Genomic DNA, 25,766 nt, shown 5'->3' with positions numbered 1-25,766 from the left:
CCAGCACCAAGTCCAAGCCTTTTAATCAAAAGTACATTTTTTGTTAAAGGATTAGTTCACTTTCAAATGAAAATTAGCCCTGGCTTTACTCACCCTCAAGCCATCGGGAGGTTAATAGAGGCCTTCTGAAGCGAAGCGATGCATTTGTGTAAAAAAGAATTCATTTTTAACAAGTTATGAAGTAAAATATCGAGCTTCCGCCAGACCGCCTTCCGTATTCAACGTACGGAAAAAGTTTAACTGACGCAACGGCAGTTTACACTTTCTTCGTAACTTTAATACGGAAGCCGTGTGGAGTACACATTTATGATGGATGGATGTGGATGGATGCACTTTCTTCAGCTCATACTCGTGGATCCCATTCACTGCCATTATAAAGCTTGGATGCATCAGGATATTTATTCATATTTCTCCGATTGTGTTCATCAGAAAAATGCAAGTCATATACACCTAGGATGGCTTGAGGGTGAGTAAATCTAATTTTCATTTGAAAGTGAACTAATCCTTTAATCGTTTACCATATGTCTTGGAGTATCGCAATAATATTGTATCGTGAGTTCAGTATTGTTATATGTACGGAATCGTGACATGAGCGTGTCGTTACACCCCTACTTATAATGGATATTTCACGTAATTTTACAGTAAAATGCTGTTAAATGTGCAGCTTCTTGGAAGTGAAAAAATTTAATAAGTACTTTACAAATAATTAAATTTAGTTTACAGTAACAAATGTAATCTACAGTAAAAAAAAAAAAAATTACTGTAAAAAATATCACCATAACAGTGTTTACTATTTGTGTCTATGACACCATGCACCTTTTAAATTAATAATATAATATAATATAACAATATTTACTACATTTAAAAAAAAATGAATTCACTAAAAACATAATCATTTACCATTCATGAACAAAGCTGATTAGAACATGTTTGGAACTGAAACTCATGCTGATAATATCTAATAAATGACTAAACATCATGCGATTAACCTGCCTGGATGATATATCTGTCTAACTAACTACATTCGACATCTTTTATCAAAGCAAATTCTATTAATTGAAATTAATAATCACGATTATAATCTCAACAGAAATAATCCACAATTATAATGTCTCATAATCATGCTGCCCTACTGGGTAAAAACGCAGAGGGGCCTGTCTAATCAAAACCTCGGATCATTAACACATATCCTCTAATTAACCTGTTAACGTGTGAGACCGGCCTGCAAATGTGGTTCACAGGGACTCCAGAGACCAGCGTGTATGTGCGCACACACACAACTACAGGGTCGTAAGGGTTTGAGCTTTGTGCTTTGCAAGTGGCACTTTGTTCTTGTGGTACAAAGGTAGAAAGCAAAATAGGAAAAGCAAGAGAAACACAGAAGCTCATTTGATGCAAAAAAAAAAAAAAAACTCATATTATCTCTCCAACATGAAACAAGTAGCACAGAAAGAAAGAATGAGTCTAAAGAGAGGGAGAGATCAAGAATGAAAGAACATAAAAGCTCAGATGTTGACTTTGGGTATAAACATAAAAGACAAGTGACATACTGAGTGAAACTCCTCCAGGTTCAGGTCTGAACTCTCCTCAGCTTCACACGGCTCCACCAGCGGTGAACTCTCACAGAGGGGTGAGAAAGAGAGAGAGGCTGAAGAGAAATACAGAGCTGAGTTATTATTTTAATGAATGGCTCCAAGCAGCAGATGCCTGCAGAGATGCTGAGGCCGTGCTCAGCCGTTCCCTTTTTCAGAGGCTGCCGGTTTCAATCTGACAGGCAAATGGGGCAATGCCACAACACCCGCAGCTGCTGCTGATGCAGAACACTCATCTCCAAAGAGAGTCAAACATACACTTTCCCCTTCTCTCGTCTCAACCTCAGCTCCAAGATAAGCAGTAATGTACACAGGCAGGTGAAATCAAACAATGATTTTAGTTTTTCTTTTGACATATATGACAAACATAATAAATGCCACATTTGCATCTCCAGTGTTTACTAGTAGTGTCATTATAATGAATCACTGAAAAAGACACAGGAGTTATCATTTGAATCATTTGAGTCCTTCACTGACAGAGTTAATGAAACAAGTTATTTTAAATTAATATTAATACAATCAATGTAATATTGAACATTTCTTGTATAATATATATAGCAATAGGTGACAATTTTTCCTTCATATGTAAGCAAATGTAAATGGTAAAGGACATACAATACCGTTAAAAAAAGTTTGGGGTCAGAAAGAAGTTTTATTCAGCAATGGAATTAATCAAAGGTGAAAGTAAAGGCATTTATTTAGTGTTCAAAAGGTTTCAAATAAATTATGTTCTTTTGAACTTACTATTCATCAAAATATTCTGAAATATTTTACCTCAGATTACCTCAGACTCACGATTACCTCAGACTCACTGAAAATGTCAGAAACTGTTCAGCCTTTTATGTTCAAACAGGAGTCGGACAATGATGGAGAGACTCAAGAAGAAGTGACAACATGTAGAATGCAACAGGACGTTTCTGAATGGTTAGTTGATGAATTTATGTAGCTGATGTGGAGTTAGCTATCTTAAAGTCATTGATTAGCATATTCTGTCATGATATTCTATAAATCACTCGTGTCATGTGTGGGAACTGTTGTAAGATCCTACAGAGCCAGAGAATATATGCTGCATGAAGATAGAACAGGTATAGTTTAGTTTAATTACGGTTATAACTTGTCATGTTGTCATCTTGCTTTTATGACATGCTATTGCATTTGTGTTATGTACTGTATTGCAATAACATGGCCTCACCCCTTTGTTGCGTGTTCTCAGGGGGCAGGGTTTATGTAAATTTTAGGGTTAGTGATGTCACCAACCCCGGAAGAAGCTTGTTGTAGTCCCTACCAGCCGTTTGTTGTAGTCCTTAAACAGTGAATTCTTTAAAAGAAAATATCTCCCTTTGCATTGAACTTTGAGCGTCCTAACTTTGCAGACATTGTTTATGCTCTAACAGCAACATCACACACTAACTAAAGTTAAAAAAGTGAAATTGCAATGAACCACCCCTTTAACATTAAAAACCTTTGAACGGTAGTGTATACCCAGTTAACGGAATCAAACTGAAACTGAAAGCTTGTGAATCAGAATCAAATCGAATCAAATAGATACCACACCAGCAGCCACTCTCTCAAGCCACTCAGCCAATCTCTCACTTTTATCACAATTTTAGGCTCAATTAATTTTCACAGTTGGGAATTCTGATGTTTTTCATTGACGCCACATGGTAATTACTCTTTCATCTCCTGTATGTGTGCTTTTTGAGTTCAGTAGCGGGGGTTTATTATGCCTGTGTGTTGCATGTTTGACGCCCGCTGACAAATCTGACTTTCAAACATTTGTTAGGTTTAGCTTACAGACTGTTTATAGAACTAAACATCCCAGCGTAGAGAATGTTTACCTTCAGTAAAACTGTGTGAAACACTAAGAGGGGACATGAGAGAAAGAACGAGATTGCGGTTGTGAAAACGAACAACTGACCCAGCTGTCCGGAGAGTCTTATCTCATAAAAGAGAGGAGAAATCTGACCCAAGGAGCCCCAAGCTGTTCCTCCATAACTAGCGTGAACACCGGGCGGCTCTTCTGCTGTGCTGCTTTCAAAGGAACTTCGTTGTCACCACTTATGGTACCAATGACAGTCATGAGAAACAAGGCAGGTGAAATCACTTGCTTGAGAGCATGTTTTCATGAGGGCCTTAAAAAGCCCAAGTGCCATCTTTAACATTTGGCAGGGCCAGTGCTCTCCTGTGTCGGAGAGACTGTGCAGTCGAGCCTGTGGCTATGCAATTAAACTCCCTCATACTGAGATTATGCAATAAAACTAGTATAAAAAAAAAATGCTCAAAATTGTTTACAACAACATAGTTCTAGCGTGATCTGGAGAGGTTTAAATATCCCAGCCAATTTGCTTGGTATTTCCAGACCAGCCGTTGCGGCTCCCTCAGCGCAGAAAGGAGCCACATTTCGACCACCGCTAATGTGGCGACCCGATGCCACTAAGTGTTGGGCTTCATGTAACCCCTTGCAGATCGCGAGGTCATGACAGACAGGGGCAGGAGGACAAATCGGAGAGTTCTCAGGGACGATGGTCTCCGCCTGAGCGCTTCTAGAGTTTACACTGACGGTATCAAGTTTCCTTGACGACAGCGGCGGCGACTGTGCTGGGTAGGCTAAGAGAGAGGGTGAAATAAAGCAGGGGTGACATGCTATGCTATTTATACTGAGCAAGTAGATAATTGTTTAAAGGTTAGGCTGCGAGCAAAGCATAAACAAGCATTCGGTGAGTGTGTGTGAGAGTGTGTGTGTGTGAGATGTCCCTGCGACACAAAGAGGAAGAGTGTGTCACATGATTGCCAGGCTGCTTGCCCGGGATACAAGGCTCTCTTATGCCAAAGGTCTGTGTGTGCTGAGAAGGGGACTGAGAGACTAATTCTGCTCTTTAAGATAACAGACCGAAAATAAGAGCTACAAGTATTTTAGATCACTCAAAAGCTTTTTTAGCTGAACTTTTCCTTTAAAATGACAATTCTGTCATCATTTACTCAACTTACTCACTCCAAACGTGTATGATGTTTTATTTATTGTGTCAGGCTATAAAAATGACAAACACCATAAAAGAAATCCAAATAACTTGAAACTGTTATTTTACTTATAATCTTGCCCTCCAGTGAGCCGTTATTAACAGAATCATGAATTGAAAACAATCAGTTGTTTTCAAGACTGACTCAAAAGACTAATTGGGTTCTCAAATTACGGACTGATTCAGTAATAAATAGAATTAAATTTAAGTTACTTGATGATAATCTAGTGAAAACCAGATCGAGTTTTACTTTTTGAAGTAATATATAAATATTACACTTAATCAAAAACTGCATGAGATATTAAGACTTGCTTTCAGAAAATACAGTACATCCTCTTACCTCATTGGAAAATCATCTTTTTCTTGTTTTAAGATATTTTCTCTGTGTCTGTCCTTACTTTGGAAATCAAACAAAACTGTTTGGTTACCAACATTCTACAAAAAAATCTGTGTTCAGCAGAAGAAAGTTAGTTACGCAAGTTTGGAATGACATGAAAAACTAATAAATGACAAACTTTTATTTTGGGGGGAACTATCCCTTTAAGAATGTTTAGAGTTTTTTTTACTGGAACACAAAAAAATAAAAAATAAATAAATAAATAATGAAGAAAAAGTTTGTTTTGCAATGACCTTGTGCTCTGTAAGGGAAAAATGACAAAACCAAAGAAATATTTCCAGGATTTAGCATGCTGTGGCGGGAGTTAGCTATGCTAACGGCTGAGCTAAGCTTCACAGCTCAACTCAGAAAATCTGTCTCTCTTTCTCTTTCTCTTTTCCTATTCTGTCTAACACAGAAATGCCAGCCGGCTCTGATGCTGACCACAAAAACAAGTTATTAAAAGGCTCGAAAGGGAGTATGAATATTCACATGGGGGATTTGAGAGGAGAGGAAACGCAGAAGCCTGACAGCGGGGTGAGCAGTCAGGCTCCTGTCTCACTAAACGATTCCAACACAAATCCATTCAGGTCCTTATAAGCACACCAGGGTGAAAAACATTTACATACAAATACAAATATGCCACCACACACACACAAACACACACACATGCACACGCACACACACACACGTGCGCACATACAGAGGGCTACAGCATCTGATTAGCATTATTCCTCTTCACTAGAGCAAAATCCATCACTGTGAATGTGGTGCAATTGATTCAAAATACATTAGCAAAGTGTCATCTGAAACCAAGAATTGTAATCCCTAATCAAACGGATAAGAGCTCTCTCTTTCCATTTTCCCTCTCTTCTGTTTGCGTGCGCAAGCCCAAAATTGCTGTGTTTTCCCCACACAGAGAAGTGCTCTTAATAAAAGAGGATGCTCAACATCAAAGATTTTTGGCTTTTTGTCAGGGCGTTTCAGCTGAACGCCAGATTGATTCGTATGGTGTCTGTTTGTGTGTGTGTGCGTGTGTGTGTGTGTCTGACATCATCCCAAGGGAGCACCAGACTGTGTTACAGCAACTGCCCGCTGACACTAGACCTGTTGCCTCCAGATGGCCTCCACCACACACACACACACACACACACACACACACACACACACACTCTCTCTCTCTCTCTCTCTCTCTCTCTCACCATTCTCTTCAGCACAAGAGTGATATCTTTTCATCTCTGGTTCAATATTAAGAGGTTTCTTTCACCCTCCATAAGGTCCAATCACCACGAATCTATGTGGTACATTATTATATGTAGTTAAAATCATGAATATCTCTACATTGTACTGTATCACAGTAGTTGCGCCAATAAAGCTTTATTGAACGTGTAGAGACAGTCAGAGAGAGAGAGAAAGGGACGAATCTACAAAAGACTTTGTTTTATACGTCTATACTATAATGGAAAAATAAATAAATAAAATAAAAAACATTACTGTAATGTGAAAAAATTATATATTATCTGAAGGGTAGTTCACCCAAAAAATTAAAGGTCCTTATTAAAACTGAGTCATGATTACACAACCTCATGTCTCCTAAAAATCATTTGGTTTCCAAAATGTCAGTCATTATATATATATATATTATAAGAACACTCATCTCCTTAAATGTCTTAAATGTCTTAAATATGCTTAAATGTCATGAAAACAATGTCATAAAGTGTGATGATATAAAAATATGCCTCATTTTCCTTATCATTTCTTATTTTCTTACTGTTATTTTGGGGTAAAATATGAGTGGGACATGTTTTACCCAAAAAGAGAGCGAGAGGAAGAGAGAGGTAGTCACAGATGTACTCCACAGCATGGGTTCTGTTTGGCTCTGTGAGCTGATTTGTGCAGGAACTCAGAGGTTTCTATACATTAATTGGTTCCTCTGAGTTCTTGATTTAAATGTTTTTAAGCTGCCAGCATCCCGCCCGTCCGTTAAACACCCACAATCCCTCTCCAGAGCCCCATCTCTTGCTCATTTTTCTTATCCGCTTTCAGGATTACCTCACTGCCTGGCATCTCTCCTTCTGCCCTCTGTCCTTTGCCCTCTCCCTCTTTCTCTCTTTTCCATCTTGAGCCCCACATTCATTTCAGGGATACTTTGTTCAGTTTCTCTCCCTTGTTCATGCATGATTGCATCCTGCGGGTCACAGAATGCAGTACGCTGTTAATTACCTTGAGGCTGAGAACGAGACGCTCGGACAGAGACAGAAAGGAAAGAATTAGAGGAAAAGGAAAGTCCATAAACATGGAGATGGTTAAACATTTAACAGTGGCGCTGCACTGTGCAAACAACCTTCTCCAGTAGAGAGGAGAGATGGAATTGTGTTATGGGTAAAAGCACCTCTGTGGGGACAAAGAAAGGCTGTAAAACGAACATCCTCAGGTGTTTCTAACCACCAAAAAGCAGGAATGTGTCCTCAGAGGCTCAGTGAGTCATCTATGGCTTCATCCTACTCATCAACAACACACACGCTTCCTGTCTACCTGAGAGACTGTGTTCTCACACCAGCTGCAGAGCAGCACCAGCCAAAAACAGCAAGCAACAATGTGAGGATGTGTGTGTTAGGGTGTGTGTTATGTGTGTATGTGAGAGTGAGAGTGATAGACAGATGCAGCCTGAGGTGAGATGAAGAGAAATAAACAGATGTAGTGTGTGTAAATCTGTTTAATATGACACCTGGTATTAAGATACGTCACGGGTGAGGGGTGCAGTTTTAAATATGGGTGTAAACATAGTCCAAAATGTTTTGGGATCTGATCATTTAAACCATATTCGAAGAGTGGTCAAAAATTGAGGCCATATCGACAATATCAACATATCAATATTGTCGACATTTGGGGGAATCGACATTTGGGGGGATGTGGGGAATGTGGGATGAGGGAGCAACCAGGGCCCTTAGAATCGTTCCAATCCTCCCCCCGTTATGGCGTCCCTGATCATATGGATTCGCAGAACTTCTCAGGTTTGCCTGACATCAAAATGCAGCAACACATTCAGAAATTCAGATTATATTTAATATATTTTGTATATTTTAAAGTAATAGTTTTTATCAGCATGCAGCAACAGACATGACAAAAGTCACAAAATTAGAGACCCTCCTTTGAAATCTGATCACAAGTGGTCACAGGAGACACATTTGAGATGCAAATAAAAACCAGGTGTAAACAGCGATGTCTCATTTGACCACTTGTTATTGGATCACTTGAGATGGATGTCGACAGGGTTTGTTCACCCAAAAATGAAAATTCTGTCATTAATTACTCACCCTCATGTCGTTCCAAACTCGTAAGACCTTCGTTCATCTTCAGAACACAAATTAAGATATTTTTAATGAAATCTGAGAGATTTCTGTCGCTCCATTGACAGCCTACGCAACTACCACTTTCAAACCCCAGAAAGGTAGTAAAGACATTAAAGTAATCCATGTGACTCCAGTGGTTTAATCTGTGTTCACGAATCAATGTCTGCTTTCGCGTCAACACAACAAACATGTGTCATGGTGCTCTCGTGAACGAGTGTTTGCGAGATTAATATTTGGTAAATAAAGTGGTAAAAACATGTTTTTTTGCACAAAGCAAGCACTTGCGTCACTTCATGAAATTGAGGTTAAACCACTTGAATCACATGGATTACTTTAATGATGCCTTTACTAACTTTCTAGGGCTTAAAAGTGGTAGTTGCGTAGGCTGTCAATGGAGGCATTTTTGGGTAAACTAAGGGTGTACTCACACTAGGCTCTCCGAACCATGCTCGAGCACGTTTGACCCCCAAAGCCCAGTTCGTTTGACTAGTGTGATCGCTCCGCATCATGCCCGGGCACGTTTAGCCGTCCCTGGCCTGCTTAGAAGAGGTGGGCCAGAACATGGTTCAGTTGGACTCGAGCGCTAACCGTGCCGAAGAGCGGAACATCTACTACTTTAGTGTGCGCTACTGTCATCATTATGATGGCAAACATCTTTATTACTACTTGGATAGCACACTTTTCAATTAATTCGAGTGTATTTGGGTTCATAACGGGTCTGATTCTCACCTTATTGATGAACAGGAATTGTAGTTTGCGAGTAAAGCTGCAAATTCCTCCATTAATGTCAGCCTTCATAATAATCGTCTGATACGTGCAGCACAATCAAGTGAAAATCGCTGCACGGCATAAATAATAAATCTATTAGGCAGTACCTTAGCAAAAGTGTGTTTCTTCCTGTTTTCTTCCATACAAAAAGTTGCATCATATATGACGTAAGCGTGCTCCGACCTGGACCGTTAAGTGCTATGTGAGTGCAGGCCAGCGGGGGAGTGGGGACAATCGCGCTCGGGCTTGGTTCAAGGCGACTGTGCCTAGTGTGAGTACACCCTAGCTCTTTAATATCAGGTGTGAACAGGAGTATGTGGGTGACAGTACCATCCCGTCTTTCTACTCTGACTGGCAGTGTTTTTCCCAGGTCCTCATTGTTAGCATCTCCCCTCGTTAACAAATCTTCCTGTTGCCAATGCGTGAGAAAGATGTGACTGGGCCTCAGAGAATGAGCAAAGGCGCAGTGAAACATTCACACAAGTAGTTTTTCTATTTCTCTCTCACACATCCTCTGTCTGTCTCTTACGGTCTCTCTCTCTCTCTCACACACACACACACACACACACACACACACACACACACACACACTTGCTCTGTTTATTCACGCCCATGCAGGCTAACAATCTCCTGTCGCCCACCATCTTTTCTCATCACCTCATCCTCTCAGCCGAAGGCCTGGAATCGCATTCAGCATCTCCTTTCACAGCCCTCTCTGTGTTCTGAAGGAGTCATACACAGCCCCCTGCACACAAAACTCTTTCTTTCTCTGATATCCTGCCTGCTGTTTACGCATTGAGGTGGTATTTATGTAGCTTATGCAATGATTGTAAAGACTTTATCAGCTTGGATGAAAGGGAAGGGTGGAACAAAAAGGTAAGGGGAAGGAAATGAGAAAGCAAAAGAAACAAAATTACATGAAAAACGGAAGGAAAAGGAAATGATAGGAAAAAATGAAAAGTAGAACTAATGGAAAAGTAAGTAAAAATGGAAAAGCAAAAGAAGAGTGAAGGGGGAAAAGAGAAAGGAAAAGGAAGTAGAAGAAGCAAAAGGAGGAAAGAAAGAAAATGAGGCAGAAGTAAAGGGAAAATTAAGTAAAAGGAAACAACAGAAAGGCAAAAGAAAAGTAAAGGAGAAAAGGAAAGGAAATGAGGTACAAGTAAAAGGAAAGAATGGAAAGGAAAAGAAACAAAAGGAAAAGGAGAGACAGGAAAGGGAAGTAGAAGTAAAAGAAAGTGGAAAAAGGACAAAGCAAAAAGGAAAGGAAAGGGAAAAATGGATAAAAGGAAAGGAAAAGGACAAAGGAAAATTGAAGGAAAGGGAAAGAAGAAAGAACAAAATGAAAAGTAAAGGAAGGGAAGGGTATGAAAAAGGAAATAAAAAGCAATGGAAAAGGAGAAGGGAGAAAGAATGTAAAGCAGGAAAGAAAAGAAACAAAAAATGAAAAGAAATTAAAAGCAAAAGAGAAAAAACACTATGTTAAGTAACACTGGACCATGGAACGATGCCCACACTCGCCTAATTATGGAATTATTTTTCAGAATTCACTTATTCTGCTTGACATGAAAGATGTGGCAGATCAGTTGAAAAGAAAAAGATGAAAGATAGAGGCTGGATGTGTGATTAAACTGCAAGGAGAAGGGGTTTTCGCTGAGAATGAATGGAATAGAAGCTCGATTACATTTTAATAGGAGGAGCCGTGACCTCCAGCACCACCTTATGGCAGGTCAGGAGAGGGGTTAACCCTCCAGGGGCAGGAGGATCATGGGAAATGAGGTTTTTGAGGTCACTGGTTAATGCGTTTACTGCTCCCTCACTGCAACTCCTTTACTAACCTTCAACAGATAAACGCATGATGGGAAAACAGGGAAATGCGAGACCAGGCCGGTGAAAGACTGGGTGGGCATCTCAACTTGCGGGCCCAGCGTGCTTCTCACCTTCTCTTTCGGCAAGCTCAACATGCTAAGTGAGAACATTGTTCCGGTCAATTTGTTCCTTTCAGAGTCCCAGTGGGCAGTGTCCTCTAGCCTGACAGCACACTGAGAGAAAGCACTCTGTCTGGAAGGGTCTGACATCAAGACAAGAGTGAGGGAGAGACAGAGAGACATAGGGAGAGAAAGAAAAAGTGAGTGCTGTGCCAAAAAGGGAGGGACGGTTTGAGATATGGAAGAAATCGAGGGCTAACAAAAGGAGAAAAAAAAGGAAAGGGAAGAAACCGGATGACAGTAAAAGACCAATAAAGAGGACAGAAATGACAGGGAGGGAGTTAAGGGGCCCTGTGTTGGGGAGTGCCAATGAACGGCGCCCCTCCGGCCATGGACTGCCTAGAAAAGGGTCCATGCGGAGGGGTGGGGGGGGGTGTTAAGCAGCCGCAGGTGACGCAAAACCCCAAGGGCAACTGTAAGCGTGCATGTGTGTGTGTCCGCGCGTGTGCCCCCTGTGCCCGCAGCACCTGTTCCCTCGGCACACTGGCCTCGACACTTGCACTGAGGGGCGAAGTGCGGCTGTTGGTGGGAAAAGGGCGCACTTGAACAGGGCACCTATTCAAGAAAACTTGGAACAATCTCCATTTCCCTCCTCTTCTAATCCCCCCAATCACATTTCAGAATATCCTCCGAATTACATCCCAGTAAAATCAGCAGGAGGTTTGCTCAGGCTTGGTGCATGTTGGGAAAGTTGCACATCTCGACCTTAAGTAAGGCTGTAATAAAACAGCTCTGTGTTTGCTGGGGATTAGAATGGCTCCGCTGAACAGTCTGTTAAGATGTGAAGTGCATTAAAGGCGTACAAAAAAAACAATGGCAGCAGCAGAATTGACATTGTTGAGAATGAGAACAGAAACATAACTGGGTCAATGACGTGACTAACTTTTTGTCCTATCAACTTGTTCAAAAATACATTAGAAATGCAATTCACACATACAGCGACCTCTTTTATGATGAAAATGTTTTTAATTTCTGAACAAAAAAAAAACATATTTTGATGAATTTATGATCAGTTTTTGGGAAGCATAAATCCAAAAATGTCAGTGTGAAATCAATGAATAAAAAAAAAAAAAAAAAAAAAAAACTTAAAAATATTCCATTAATATTTCTTAGAGGGAAAAAACAAGTCATGTGGTCCAACCAACTTGCAGAAAGGGAAAAAAAAAAAAAAAACATTTAACGGGAACTTTTCATAGACTATCTGGCAAGGTCAAGAAGTCTTATTTATTGTCACTGCAAAAAAAAAAAAAATAAAAAAAAATTATCCTGAAAATAATATTTAACATTTTAATGATGAAAATAATGATTAAGATGTATACACTTACACAAGGAAAACATTCCCATTTTTTCTATTTGATGGTTACACCACATGCCATTTTTAGTGTCATTAAATTGAAACTTTTCTTGAAAATAGTATAAAAGAGTTGTTTTAAAAACAATGAATAAAAAAAGAGCATATTTCTAAGAACGTGGCATGCATTTAAACCAAATTTTTAAGAGATCATGGACACTCTTATACATCATTGACCCAACTACAGAGTAAGTGACAGCTTCATTTCCTGCTCATAAAAACAAACTGAGCAGCGCAACAAATAGAGTTTTAAAAAAAAGCGAACACTGAAACCAAACTATCCTGAGTCGTACACTTCCTGTGCACTTCACACATTGTGTGCTGTGGTGCTAATGATAATTCAGCGTGTAATGAGTGGTTTTGTATGTGCGCTCGAAGAGGTCAGTGGCACGATCATACAAATGCCACCCTCAGTCATGAATCATGGGCCTCTGGGACTGTCGAAACGAAAAAATGTGAACGCTTAAGCTGGACTGAATCCAAACAAAGAAGATGGATGATAATAACCCAATTCACAATGCAAAAACTGAACAGTGCTAATGACTGTTATTGAGCTTGAGACCTTCAGTCATGTAGACAGTGAGAAAATTGAGATTTTGTGTCAAAGAACAATTCTTGTTCATGAGTTGTTGGTGGAGAAAGCAGGCTGCTATCCTATCCACATCTTACCTTTCTTTCACTAAAGGACATCGTCTCCACTGGCAAATCCTCTTTTCACCTCCTTTCTCATCTGCTCTCTCTCTCTCTCTCTCTCTCTCCCGGGTTCTTTTAAAATGTTCTCCCCTTAGGGACTTCACTCAATTCTTTCTCTTTTTCCAGTCCACAAACCTTGAAGGATAACAAAAGACATCGCAATGGCTATTTGAATTTGAAACAGGGGGACTACGACAAAAACCGTGTCTCACAGCGAGGCGGCAGAGGGACTGTGCCGAAGAGCCAGCCATTCATGAAAGTTCACCCTCACGTTGAGAAAGCAGAATGAAAAATACTATTCTGAAACAATGCAACCCACTTAGCGTGGTGGAATATAAATAGCTGCTGAATGGGTGTACGTTCAAACACCTGGAGAAACAAACACATGTCAACACCCACCAACCATACACATATCCTCTCTACTCATAAAGCGTCTTCAATGGTTCTTTGCATGTTCAAGGTATCTATCAAGAAATGTATTGGGCTGAATGAGCTATGTTGGAGACTAAAAGAGCTCTTGATTTGTCATTATAGGTTCTTCAGATCAGTGTACTGTGTCTGGGTTCTAAAAGCACTGGAACATATAGCTTTCCTAAAGAACTACAGAATAAAAAGCTCTTTGTGGAACTTAAATTGGTCCTGCTATGAAATCCGACTATAAAAACCTTTTGGTTGTAATTGGAACCTTCATTTTTAAGAGTGAGGCTCTAAATGTCAGTTCATGAGAAACAGCGTGAATGAGAAAAGAACAATGACACCTAGATTTACGTGCTTTCCATTTAACAGCTACTGTTCACAGTTTTTTTTTTTTACAATTGGTTTTGGTCAAAAGTGCATTTCTCAATACCTACAGTTCACTTTTTAAAAGTCTTCAGACAGTCAGCACAACAGAAGTACATATAGATTAACTATAGATCTTTTTGCTATTGCATTTAATGACCACATCTTTCAAAACTCGTTATTTTTTCTTACTCACAGAGAACTATTTGCAAAACTTTACATATCTACACATTCTCAAAACTGTTAAATCATGTATGTTCAAATCAGTACAACAATCCGCAATATATACAGAAATTCCATAATGAGGAACTTTTAATATCTAAATAAAGATAAGAAAAACAACTACCACAGCCTCTAGCTGACAAAATTTTTGCTATGTCAATGTCGTTATAATCAATTCAAAAGAGCCTATCTTTGAAATGTCATGCCTGACTGAGATGGATTTTTCTAGGTGTATCAACAGATGAATGTTGATTAGCATTGTTATATTTCCATATTGGTGTAAATCTATTTGTTTAAAGGTGGATGTGTTGCACGGTTATGTGCAGACACATGTTTGTGTTTTACAGTATCAGAGCTACATTTTATGGTGTAATTACCATATGCAAATTGTAAGGCATGGTGAAGCATAAAATTTGTGATTTTCTCTTACTGCAGTACATATAACAATTAAAGAGCGGTCATTCTTGTTTCACTAAGGACTCCTGGTTTCCTAAAAAAAAAAATCTTTCTCAAAGTGTTTTGAAGAGTGTAAATGTTAACTAGATTATGGTAGAATGAGTTCATTTGTTTTGGTGATTTAAGTGCATTTGAGATGAATTGCTGTGTCAAGTTGGTCAAGGTAGCTGCAAAGAGTTTGGAGAAAGAAGTCTCAGTTTTGAGAAAGACACTTAATTGTAAAAAGAGTGTACAAACGCAGACCTGACAGCAAAAAGCTATATAAAGTAGCCTAATAAATCGAGGCATACTAGAGAAATAAAATGACATGTTGCAAGAGCTGCATTTGATAAAATAATGCCATAACTTAGAAATTAAATGTAATAATGATTAAAAGGCTGCAAGTAAAGTGATATTGCTGTCAATACGTAAATATTTCAAAGACAAATGAACCTCAACTACTGTAAAATGTGAACAATTATTAATTATTTAATTCTGTTGTTCCACCATCCGTACAGCTAGCCTTCAACACAACCCGAATTTCATGGGCAAAATCAAGTCATGACGAACAACTCTCTAAATCATGTCTAAATTAAAAAAATATGAATGTAAATTTCTTTAATTACATAAGCGGAATCCCTCATTTAAGAACAATTATAACACGTCAACAATGAACAATATTATAAGACTAATATACTTTAGAGTAAAAACGCCACAATTCAGGGGAGCGTGCAGAATCAAACCCATCATCGCAACACTGAGATGGAGAGGAAAACCCGTGACAACTAGTACTACAATCAAGAAGAGAAGCTTTTCATTAGATAAACCAGCATACTTACCGATAACAGCCACGGGAAACGGTGAGCCCGGTTCTCTGTGAATGACTCGCCTCCTCGGGACTATAATCCAGAGTGACTGAGAGGAGAAGAGAGGAGAGGAGAGGAGGGGTCCGCGTGAAATCTACTCCTCTCTATCGCACCTGTCTCTGTGTAGATCTGATCCCTGATCTGACATCCTTAAGACAACTGTGTCCAAACCCCCAACAACTAACCCCCCACCCCAACGTACACAACGACACCTGTCCCCGGGTAAAAAACACCGCGCGACAAAGCTCGTCTATGCTGCTCGTGAACAAATGGCATTCCCGACTTCGTCCTGCAGCCGCTGTATCCCCCTTCGGACAGCCTTCCAGAATCCAAGAAGTCGTTTTGAATAAGCGGGGATAAATGTCTAACAAATGATGCCAAAAAACAGTCCACGCCAGCGCAACCAGCTGTGCCTTATGAAAACGTGTCTGTCTGGGCTGGAAACATTTGCCTTATCAATCACCTACCGCTACAATAGTTTATTCAGTGCTGCGCCAGTAGAATGTACACGCTCCTGAGCGCGTGGACAAAAAGGCACGTTCGTTTGTTTGGTGCGCGCGTCGCTTCCTCCGATTTGAGTCCAGCCTTTGGAATCCGTTAAAAGAAACTCTTATTGTTCGGGAGAAATGTAATATTTCCTGCAATCCCCGGCGTGTAGCCCGCGGCGTTTGGTCTGACTGAGAGAGAAAGATCACGCGTTTGCTATCTCAGCGCTGTTGTAAGTCTGTCACCCACAGCTATTGAAACGCAAGTCAATGCCAAAACCTGACGCAGAATAGAGATGCAGACTGGAGCGGAATTAATTTGTTGTTAATCATTTGAGGTCAGGAAATTCATCAGCGATACTTAGTTGAGTGGATTGGTCGTGTATAGACGTGCAAGTGGCAAAGTAAGTGAATTTGAATTGGAGATCAAAAGAGTGAGCTTAAGCTTTAAAATAAAGTCATCTTTACACTTCAAAGGCAGTTTAAAATATAAGTTTTAATTCTGAATATAGAAACGTGAAATTATAAATAAAAATACCAATTAATTATAAATGAGAAATGAGAATACTCTGTCGTGGTTTTAAGGCTTATATTTTAAATCAATTAATATTTTACACATATTTTCTTTTCTTTTTTGTAATTTATGCGCCCTCTTAATCCTTAATCGATAGGCCTATACATTAAGCGAACAACAATGATCGCAGCAATTAGCGAATAATGATCCTACGATCTAATCAATTCCCGGTGGACAAAAGTCATTTCATGCAAGAAAAAAAAGTGCGCACGATTTACTACTACGACCGCAACTTCCAGTTCATGCCGACTTTAAATAGGCCTACCGCTCTCGCATTGTGCTGATGCTGGTGGTAACAAATCTAAGTAGGCTACTCAAGGGGGCGACAGAGTTGAAGACAGGGTAGGCAATTTCGGACAGGCTTTGAAAGCTTAAGATCCCACCCTCCCTTCAGAGCGATCTCCAAAGCCACGCCTCCTCCAAAGCACAGCAGAGCCTGCAAAGCATCACGAGAGACGGCGTTAAATTACTTAATGTCTCAAAGCACATAACATTACAATAATAATGAACGTAAACAACTTACAGAGCTCTAGTTGTACCATGTGACTGCTGCAGATTCATTTTTGCGTTGATAGTGTTGAACAGAACGCGGGTTGCCATCTTGTAATTACGGACATAACATGAACGCAGCATAAGCTCATTGTTTTGGTTCAGGAGGAACTGTAAAAAGTGGCTGCTGTTTGTTTACAGTGCTCAGGTGACTGTCTGTCTACAACTCTGCTTAGCCTCATTGAACGCACTAATGAGGTATGGCAATACATACGTTAACAGGCAGGTAGGACATTGGACCAAATGCAATGATTGGACGAACATTTTTTGGTCCTTGGACTTCTACAGAAGACATTTTTTTAATATTTAGACCACTTCTATGATTGCTATCAGGATGTGAAGAGAGTTTCAACAAGTATAACAAAAAGTGTTTATAAAAAAATTGCCTACCCTACCTTTAAGGCCATTCACACCAAGGATGATAATTATAATGATAACTACAACTATAAAGTTTAATAATAATCATTCTAATTCTATGAGAATATAACAGTCCACAAGACAACTACAACAAAACAGATTAACAATATTTGGAATCACTTTCAAAACAAATCCCAGCTGATGAATGATAAAAACACATTCAATCAGAATTCCCCCAAATTGAGCATTTAAAGAGGTAGTTGACATAACTGCGGCGCATGCTTCTGATAAACAGAACGGTATCGTGCATTGATTTACACCAGTTATCCCTATAGTTATCATTCCTGGTTTGAATGGGCCTTCAGCGCATTTTTCTTTTTTAATGCAGAGCCAAAGCAGCTATAGAGCTGTCTTTTTAGTGCCTAAGAACTGTATAGCTTTATGCTGCATTGTCTTTACACTGAATTTGAAACAAGTATGCCTAAAATGCCTTAAGATACTTAAAAACTCTCAAGATGATCATTTGTGGACCTAAAAGCAACACAATGGAAAATAATAGCCTAATCTAAATGCAGGTGAATACATCTGTCACTTAAATTGTGTCACACTGTGTCAATTAAAACACTCCAGTATTATATTCTTTTCTATGGCTTTTTGAAGCCATTGGAATGCAGATTTACATACATTTAAATCTCAATTAAAATTAAAAAAAAAAAAAAAAAAAAAACGTATACAGGAGAGATTTTTATAAGACAGTTAGGGTGGGTAATAATAACAGTCTTCTCTTCCTGTCCCTTCTTCTTTTCCTCATTCCTCTATCTGTGATCATACTCTTTCAAGTTATTGTGAGGACTCCAGACAAACAAAAGATGAGTCGGCTCAGTGCAAACAGCTATGATCATTCAGCAGTTGGTGACATGATAAACACACCTGAAAAAGTCCCTCTCAATGAACTGAGCATTTCCTCACTGTGACTCAAAACGAATTATGCTCATTCATAAAAAATTAAAATCTAGGTGTGTGGCGTATGTATAACAAAACATGCATCATTTAGAGTAATTAGACAGCATTGTGACAATTCAGGCCCTACCACACAAAGTCAATTTGATTCGCTGTTGTCGCAATTGGGGTAATTGAGTTGGCTAAGCCCCAATGGTTCACAATTATTACCCAGTACGATTCTCCTTATTGTGATCTTTAAAAAAAGTATCAAATTAGGCCAAAGAAACTTTGAGGGAAACATCTCGCTTTGTTCGCTTCTCCACATTTGATCTGTAGTAAAGCTCTCGCAAGAGAGCAATGTGGAACTGACAACAAATAAATAAACAAAAGAGAAGCACAGTTTTGTTCTTCCTGGCTTTCATCCCACACTGCCGCTCTGAAATGGAGCATTTGCTTCAAACCCGGGCCACAAAATCATGTTGGGAACACGAAACGAGGCAGTTTATCAGAGACAAAGAACTTTGAAGAGCAACATTTTTTAGCTTTCCCTCCTGCTAGAGAAGCAACCAAAGATCACCCTGAATCAGCGCAGTGCTAACTCTGAAACAGTCGTCATTCTTAGTCGTGATGCTAAAATAATGTTCCTGTCTTCCGCTCCAGGCTAACGCTGGTTGCCAGGTGTATATATAGGAGATTGGGTGAGATAAGAACAGTGAGGTCATCATTACGCCACAATATGAGGTGCAATTTGATATCTCTGGGTAATGACATATATCGTAGCTCTAGGGCTGCATTGCATGTGATCAGGCACAATCGAATTACTTCCAGTCACAAGCCAACCATCATGTCTCCATTTCCTTGTGATTTGATTGCAGGTCCCGATAGCAGCCAGCAAATAGCCGAGCAGTTTATTCCATGTTGATATCCATTATTAGAGATATCTAGGTTTTTAATGGGATGGGATACTTCAGTTTCGGCCCATTGATTCAAATACACAGTGGCTTTACAGTAGCACTGCTTTTGTTCTTGCAGTAACAAGATTTCACTCCATAATTCCATATTGTAAAGCACCATATAGATCATTGTGCTGGCTGGAAACCAAACAGCCTAACAGCCTACACATTCTCAATCATATAGCTGTCTAAAAGCTCCAAAGCCTTATTTGTTCGTGAGCAGAAATCCATGCAACAAGTGCCAAATGCAACAATAAGCTGAGCCCTAGGTGACTTTTGTCAACCACCCAAATCCAAAATCCTTCTTTACTGTTTTTGCTATAATTGCAAGCACATGTACAAATCGAATCAACAGCCATTATTACTTGAGTCTCAATAAACATACTCTCCATGGAGTCTTGACTCAACGTTTGTGAATGCAAATGCAATTACAGGTCATTTGAACTTGGGAGATGTCCAGTGCTGATAAAAAGAGAGCTGGTTTGGACCAGTCTCACAATCTATTGTGCTACTACACTGGAGTTTGGTAGATCGGTCAATGACATTGTGCTCAATTTGTTTGTCTTATTAATTTATTCAAAAATACATCGTCTGAAAAAATGTTTGCTACATCAAAGTCATTTGGTCCAATGAACATGCAGGGGGGAAACATAAAACAGGAAATGATATCATAGAGAGGACTCCTGCAGACCATCATGACTATGCGTCAAAGTCAATAAGTCTCTTAAAATATCAGAAAATTTGACCTTTTTATGACAAAGCAGGATTAATTCAGGTTGTAAAAATATCATGAGTGACTTTCCAATAAGCTTAAAGGTGCAATGTGTAAAATTTGGGAGAATCTATTGACAGAAATGCAATATAATATACATACCTATGTTTTCAGTGGTGCATAAAGACCTTACATAATGAACTGTTATGTTTTTATTACCTTAGAATGAGCCATTTCTATCTCATACACCGCGGGTCCCCCTCCATGTCAAGTCGCTATTATTCTGCGGCATGTTTCTACAGCAGCCCTAAACGGACAAACACACTACAGAGCGTGTTTAGTCACTATGTTGTTGTTCTTCTAAATCGTTCGTGTTTTTAGAGGCAGCTTGCATCGTCACTACACTGAATATGCATGAAGTAGTAGTAGTAGTAGTCCTGGGTGCAAGGGGTCTGCGCCGTTAGTTGCAGTTCACAACCTCACCACTAAATGCCGCTAAAATTTACACACTGCACCTTTGATATTTGAATATATAAATATATGTGTGTGTGTGTGTGTGTATATATATACACACACACACAACAGTTAGTTCTGGTTTTCGAATCTGATTGGCTGAGAGACTTTTCCAGCCATGCGATATTCTACTACTATCACACGGAATCCATTTCACATTTTGTATAACTCCGCTTGTTTCTGCCGAATCTATACTGGCAGCATTTCTCACAGTGAGCGTCAATGGCAGAGGAGCAATCGAACTATAATTTTACAAATACTACAGTTATTGTGTTACAGAATGTAGTTTTAAGAGCTCTTTGTAGTTGTGTAGACCTCAAATATGAGATTTATATGTAAACATCTCCTATTTGAAAATTTGTTTCAGCTTTTTCAGAGATGTGAGTGGCTGTTCAGCACTCATGTACCCACCGAGAACAGCTTAATCTCGGCCAGTCCTTTGGGAATTTTCCTATGGCCTAATCACAGCCGATATAGACTATATCGCACTCCTACTCATGTGATATTGATATTGCTCATTAAAACTTTTTGAAAGTAGTTATTATACCATACAAGGAAAATATGTTAGCACAGTTAAAACCGTATGAAACTACAAATATTTCATTTTTAAGAACTTGCCTTATGTGCTTTAGATTTGTTCTTTTTATTATTGTCAACACTCTTTTACATCCATGACGCTACAATCAGGCTGTCTTTGTAAAATATTGGAGAAGACAGAGCAGTACAAAAGTGCTTCATCTCTTATTTCTCAGTGGTCTGTGTGCCACAGTTGAAGGCCTTGTTTGGTAAGGCAGCTGCGGTCGGTGATGAGGTTGTCACTTCGGTCTAACTGCGAGCAGATTAAAGATCTCACCTCACCCTTAGTGCTGAACACACCGCAGCCACTGACCCGCCAGCAACCCACACCTGACATGATCTCAGAGCAATAAACAGGGGATGGCGTGAGTGTCAGGGACATTAAAAGCCTCTAGGAAAAAAAGCATACAGAAAACTGGGTCCATTTATTTATCTTTAACAGCCTGCTGAATGATAGGCCTAAATGTTTTTTTGCCATAGCTCTGTCTGAAAATACACAATGGGTTCCTGTAACCGTTTAGCTTTAGTTGTGTTGCCCTGGAGACAACGGTTTTCGTTTCACCTCTCTATAAATGTTCAGATGAGTTTAGTAAAATGCTTCTAAAAATGTCAGCCCAGGAGCAGAGGGGTGTATTTCTAGCCATCTCGCTTGCTTGCTACCCACTCAGGGACTGTCTGATGAGTTCTCGTGATTGTGTAATGGAACTGACTTCTAACTGCACAGGACATTTTAGAGATTCCGGAGTTTTGTGCAACACTGGACCTGTTCCAAAAAATACAGTGAAAGCATTCCGGAGAACTTCATGGAACGACAACGAAATGTAAACAGCAAAATCACGACAGATATTCTGTGATGATGAATTACAAGGCTTTGTCAGAGTGATAAATTCACAGCGTTTGTTGCAGAAGTCATCTGAGGTTTATTTAAAGTTTGTATATCTTAAATCTATGGAGATGGAATGTTTTAGATTAATGAGGGATGTCAGTCTGCGTAAAGCAAATAAATCAATAAACTGATTGACTTATAAAGAGCTTTTTATTACAGTCTATCTAGGCAGCTATTGGGCACTACTTAGGAAGGATATTTAAAAATTATAATATATTTATTAAATGAAAATTATACTATATATATATATATATATATATATATATATATTTATAAAACGGTTAGTTCCTGTCCTTGATTCTGGTTGGTCAATAGCTGTTTTATTCACGATAAAACACGGCTATGACTGCTTCACCCAACGGTTCTGTGTGTCACTACACAACACCCTTAGCAACCACTCTGAGAGAGAAAGAGATCAATTGAGCGAGTTTATTACCTGCATTCAGATTTAGCATTTTCCTTCAGGTCAGTCCTATGTTCATAATAAAAAAATCTGTTTAAATGTCCGATGTATTATCTTGTCCTTTTAACAGTTAAGGGGTTTTCCCGTGACTGACAGCGCTAGTCAAAGCATTTGTAAGTTGCGTCTTGCTCCGTGTTCACAACAATTCAGTCTTTTCAATGTAAAAGTCTTTGCTACTGACTGACACACTCATAAAGAAAATATATATATTACAATTATAAGAATATTATATTTATTATAATGAATATTTCTAAATCTTAACTTTTGATATAAGCTTTTAGTCTGGACATGAATGCTTGACACAGGACTGTTTTTAATTATTTTCTCTCATTATTTTTTATCTTGCCTATAATAAACGTTCTTAAGTTACAGGACTCATGTTACTTGTGTTCAACTCATGTTTGCAGTCTGGTGCAATCTTGTGTCAAACTCAAATGTTTTGTCTTATCTTACTGTGAATCTGAATCTGGCTGTTTAAAAAACTGAATTATTATGCAGATGTGCTGGAGTGTAAAAAGACAGAATAATTAAAAAAAATGACAAAGCCTCAAAAATCATATCACACACAGAAAATCACTGAACAGGGCAGATGTGGCAGGTGAATTATTTTTTACTGCTGATGCAAGGCTAAGTCTTCGAAGCTATATTAAATCCATGTGAAATATGTTTCGGTCCAATTCCTGTATCTGCCTGGCCAAGGTCACACACTAATATGTTATTAAATGATAAATGGTCTCAGGGCAGAAGTTTATGTATCATGTTTCATCTTTGTCATGATTTGTTTCTCTAACCTCTATGTTACTGATACCGAATGTAGCAGGCACATACATGATTCCAGACATGAGATATGAGAGAAAAAGATAGAGCGATGACATCTCACGGCAGAACCAGATGGTGATAGTTCGAGGGTTATAGCCTACAATACAGCTCTCATGACCTTGACGTTGATGTCTGGAAAGAATAGGCTATAATCTGTTCATCCATATAAAGAGCCAAAGCAGAATAACTTCTAGCATTCTTCGCACTTCAAACGCAACAAAATTGAATGTTGATGATGTCAAAGATAATGTTGATTAAAGTTGCAAATAATCATAGCCAACCGCTTTCTTCTTCACAGACTGGAGTCGAAAATACTAAGAACCCAGCTAACAAAAATATGTTCTAAAAACATTATGCTAACATTCCTGTTAAGTTATGAAAATTTTATTTTTGAATGTTCTTTTTTTCTTGGTTATTCAAACAATAAGGGAACATTCCATTTTATTATTTTGCAAACATTATGGGAATGTTACTTTTAAATGTTATCTAAACATTCTGAAAAAGTAGCATTTAAAAAATCTTAGACGAACATCCAACTGAAACGTTTCAGAAAAAACATTCATGAACGATGTATAAAAATTGTTTCTGTGCTACCGTTTTGACAACATTATTAATGACCAGATAATTTTGATCAAACATTATAGTATCATTACTGGAATACTGGTTACTGTTTGTTCATAACTTTGAGAGAACATTGCCAGAACATTAGCCAAAGTTCAGAGAACGTTCCCCGTTTGAATACAAATGAGCATGCTAATAAACATCATTCAGGCAACGACAATGCATTAATGTAACTATTCTAAACAGAAAAGATCTTTTTAACTAGGCTATGGTTTGATGTAGGCCTACAGTATGCAAACATGCACACCATTGATCAGATCATGTGCGATCATACAGCATAAGAGGCTGCTGATATTGGCAACAGGGTAGGAATAACCTCATATCCTCAGGCAGTGCAACCATTTCGCCTGCTGTCCCCGAATCTCAATTACCCAATATCCAGGTCAATTTGGACCACAATAAATCGACCCAACAAAGCTAAACGCGAGCAAAGCAGAACCAGATGACACCGCTGGCCTCGGGGCCGTAGCTGGTCTTGGGAAAAAATCCACAAGACTACTCAAGGAAAATACACAATACAATAACCGTGACAAATGCAACGTGTAATATTCCATCTCGGCTGGTTTCCATGAACAGATCTATCTCTCTTCATGAGCACACTGGGTCATGTTTGTTTGTTTAGCAGTGTGGTAGACGCAGGCACAAACACAGACTTTAGTGAGGACTAAACACATATTTCTGACGTTTTCCCCCTTCGCAGTGAGACTGCAGCACAGATTTCTTTAATGTCAGAGAGATTGCAGACCTCAGATGACAGCGAGGATATGAAACACTCTGTAATGAAGTGCAAACACATATTTTGTGGATGTGGTGAGGAAGGAAGATATTTTACCAGTGATGCTAATTACAGCATGTCATTAAATAAATAAATAAAATAAACAGTCAATGCACAAATCACACAGCATGAAATAAATATGCCTTGTTAGAGTGATGAATGTTGCATTTGGATGATCTGCTAAAAATATAATGTAAAAATAAGCTGGTTTTTAACTGATATCTACTCAAAAAGCTACTTCCAGCATTATTATTACAAACAAAGCATTTCCATGATGGATTTGTCAGATCTGGTCTATAGATAAAGCTCTTTATTTATGTCACAGACAGAGATACATAATGGAAATGCCTTTCCTGATTGCAATAATAATGCTGGAAATAGCTTTTAAAATAGCTGTCAGTTTAAAAACAGGTTATTTTAACGTTATTTTTTTTAGCAGATTATCCAAATTCGATATCCATCACACTAACACGGCATATTTTCATTCACATTTCTGTCTAACAGAAGTTTTAATTGATTATAGCCATTTGTCCGTCTCAGTCCATTGAGAATGTAGTTTGTGCCCCCTAGTGGTCGGATCGGAACTCTGCACTGCATCTCCCCCTAGCAAGCCTCGGGCAAACTGTCTGTCTCACACACTCAAGAGACAGCGCATGGCATAGTAAAAACAATAACTCCTGAAGCAAACAATGATACATGTCTTATTTTCTTGCAGTCATCTACGTTTGGAGTGTGCTGAAATAAAGATGTGAAATAAAAAAAAACATGCACTGGCAAAAACAAAGAGCTAACTTAGAATGTGCATTTACAGACAAAACTGATCTGAATGTTCTACAAAGATGTAGGGCGGCTTATATCGATTCAAACAGGACGTAATAGTGTGCTAAAATGGCATGATGTTGATTAACACAAAATAATTTCGACTTGCCCCTCGTTTTCGTATTACTGTGATCCCCTACAATTGTTTTTTGAAGTATTTAAAAGCAAACATTAGATTGTAATTTCACTAATTCTTCTTGTGGTACTTCTTTTGAGCTACAATGTTGTTAGCATAGGCCTATTTTAAATGGCTATTCGCCCAAAAATGAAATTTCTGTCATTAA

The 25,766-nt window shown here is 38.8% G+C and overlaps 1 protein-coding gene across 2 annotated transcripts in view; it reads right to left on the bottom strand.

Moving 5' to 3' along the window:
* Positions 1-16,217, bottom strand: part of sema6bb (sema domain, transmembrane domain (TM), and cytoplasmic domain, (semaphorin) 6Bb) — a 143,133-nt gene extending 126,916 nt beyond the window's left edge. Inside the window, exons 1-2 of one of the 2 annotated variants that reach the window (XM_051903292.1) lie at positions 15,412-16,217; positions 1,551-1,648 (exon numbers count right to left, since the gene is read on the bottom strand). The gene's annotated coding sequence lies outside the window, so the exon portion shown is untranslated. The remainder of the gene's footprint in view (positions 1-1,550; positions 1,649-15,411) is intronic. The other variant, XM_051903291.1, reaches the window with a different exon arrangement.
* Positions 16,218-25,766: the final 9,549 nt, after the last annotated feature.

This window comes from Ctenopharyngodon idella, chromosome 8 (assembly GCF_019924925.1).
Source record: "Ctenopharyngodon idella isolate HZGC_01 chromosome 8, HZGC01, whole genome shotgun sequence".
Lineage (NCBI taxonomy): Eukaryota > Metazoa > Chordata > Actinopteri > Cypriniformes > Xenocyprididae > Ctenopharyngodon > Ctenopharyngodon idella.
The sequence above is the reverse complement of the archived record's forward strand: the minus strand, read 5'-3'. Positions and strand labels throughout refer to the sequence as shown.